We start from the raw sequence: 2,839 nt of genomic DNA on the forward strand, positions 1-2,839 counted from the left end.
CACTGCTAACCCTAATGCCTAACTCTTACCTTAAATAACCCTAACCTTAACCACACTGCTAACCCTAATGCCTAACTCTTACCTTAAATATCCCTAACCTTAACCACACTGCTAACCCTAATGCCTAACCCTAACCTTAACCACACTGCTAACCCTAATGCCTAACCTTAACCACACTGCTAACCCTAATGCCTAACCTTAACCACACTGCTAACCCTAATGCCTAACCTTAACCACACTGCTAACCCTAATGCCTAACCTTAACCACACTGCTAACCCTAATGCCTAACCTTAACCACACTGCTAACCCTAATGCCTAACTCTTACCTTACATTGTTTTGTTTTCATGAATTTTCACTATATAGCAAATGTTGACAGCAGCTGGCCCATCTAGCGGAAATCACTCTGTTCTGCCTCCAGGACATGACTCATCACAATAAACGTCAACCTGCTTAAGAGGCATTAGAAGAAGACACATTTAATATTACCAATTGAACATCTATTGCAGGATAAATCAATGTTAGAGGTTATGTAGCTGGCCATATTAGATGTTGCATTTAACTTTATGAGTTTTTTATGTAGGCTTCTTCTAACCCATTGCTTTCTACTACAGATAATAATACGATTAGGTTATATCTTTAGGCCTACAGAAAAAAACAGTCTGTCAGATTTCCAGTCTTCAAGAATAGGATTTGGAATTATGGAAGTATAGATTAGCCAAATAGTTTTACCTGAGCATAACTCATAAACTAAGGACTTATTAACCTACTCTGTTGTTTATGATTGTGTTGTCATGGAGAACTTATTGGACTCATTGCCTCCATTTGAAAAATAAACGCTGCTATCAGAAAGACATGATTTATTTCAGCAGCAACGAAAAGTGCTATTTGCAGGGGAGCAACTTTCACTGGAGACAAGGGGGGTCATGTCCCTCCCACACTCTGAAATTGCACCCTTTGGCAGAGAGGGTAAAGCTCTCAAACATTAGTTTCCCATCAGTTTTGTCTATAATCCTACAGGCTCTTTATCAGTCTCCATGTCTTATATTCCAATGCATCCAACATTATGCCCACCATGGTATTGGTCAGCTGCTATTTGAGAACTCATCTGGTTTAGAAATCAAACTCTGGGTATCTTATTGCACAGCACATTGTACAACTGTTTTTAGAGTAGATTGTACTGCAAGGTATACTATATGTGTAGGCTATGCCATATGTATTGGCTAATATGCTGCTGTCGTTTCTAAACCTCCATTCTAGCAGACATGACACACACACTTCTTTCTATATACATGCTTTTATTTGGGTTTCTGTGCAAAGTATATGATTGGAATGTTTCTTCAATCAGTAGATGGCAATGTGGGACTTTAAGACTAAAATCTTTGCCCACAGTCGGTGAAGAGCATGAGGTGTGGCTAACGTTAGTCAGCTTGAGCTAGCTACCGAGCTAGCATACGAACTCTGTAGCACAGAGTAGATAAATATATGATGTTGAAAAATAGTGCATTGTGGGAAGTTTAGAAGATATCTGGAAATAAGTTAATAAATATGTAATAACCCCAAAAACATAACTATGTTTGTACTTATAGGTAACCAGATTATGACTACAACTACGTTATTACGTCTTTAAAACGTCACTGTGTTGTTACATTGGTGAGTAAAAACTCATGCTTCCTACCCTTTAACTTTTTGTCTGAAAATAAAATCTACATTTTACTCAACTTCGTTACCCACTCCAGTCAGCAGATGGCGATGTGGGACTTTAAGGCTTTGCTGCTAGTGTGACGTATAATCTAGTGGACGGGACGCTTCTTTCAACAGCAGCAACAGTTAGTCAGACACCTCGGTAGCTTGCTAGCCAAAATAGCCCAACCAATAAAGCTCTTTAGACGCTTTCGTGTATATTAGCCACTGTGTTTTAAACCCACTTCTGTCGTCTAGTTAGTTATCCCATTTAATTTCATATTTACGGTGTTGTTGTTATTAGTCAGCTAGCTGGCTGGTTAAGTTAGCACTAGCCTAGCTAGCTAACATCCCCGACCATGAGCTCACTAAGCTACTCTCCTCCTGCTAAAGAAGAGGAGGTCTGCTGGACGGAGAAAGAAGCTCTAGTGAAAGAGGAGGAGGAAGAGGAGGATGTTACAATACAAAAACAAGTAGAGGGTGAGGCTGTTACCGTGAAAGAAGAAGAGAAAGACGTTACAGTGAAAGAAGAGGAAGACGCGTTCAGAGTGAAAGAGGAAGAGGATGTTTCAGTGAAAGAAGAGGAGGCTCCCGTTTTTGGAGTGAAAGAGGAGGAGGGGGAGATGACTGTCACATCGAAAAAGGAGGAGGAAGAAGAGGAGGAAACTGGATATCTGGTTCCGGTTTCCCAAAGGCATCTTAAGGCATCCAATGGTTCTAATGATGAACTTAGCAGTAAGATACTTTTGAGAAACCGAGCCCTGATTAACACTAGTAAGTACTGTCTTAAGAACAGAGGCACAAACTCTGCAGTTGTTGAACTGATGTGTGGTGTTAAAGGGGGAATCTGCAGTTGCTAGATCCATATTTGGACTTTTAAATGATTTATATTCTTGAAGAATATAACACATGCCTCATTAGTTCAACTGTCTTACCCCATCAGATTCCAAAATAAGCTTTTTTTACTCCAATGTTTAGAAACAATGTAAATGTAAACCAACACTGTATAGCAGGGGTATTCAACAAAATTTAAAAAAGGTCCAGTTAGAGAAAATGTTTTGAAGCAAAGGTCCAGAAGATCATAATGTCTAACAATTTAGTGGTATATATATTTAAGTAGCCTAGTAGTTCTGAATGTAATCAATAACTGACCGTCT

This window comes from Coregonus lavaretus, assembly GCF_964263955.1.
Source record: "Coregonus lavaretus genome assembly, contig: HAP1_SCAFFOLD_106, whole genome shotgun sequence".
NCBI classification, from domain to species: domain Eukaryota; kingdom Metazoa; phylum Chordata; class Actinopteri; order Salmoniformes; family Salmonidae; genus Coregonus; species Coregonus lavaretus.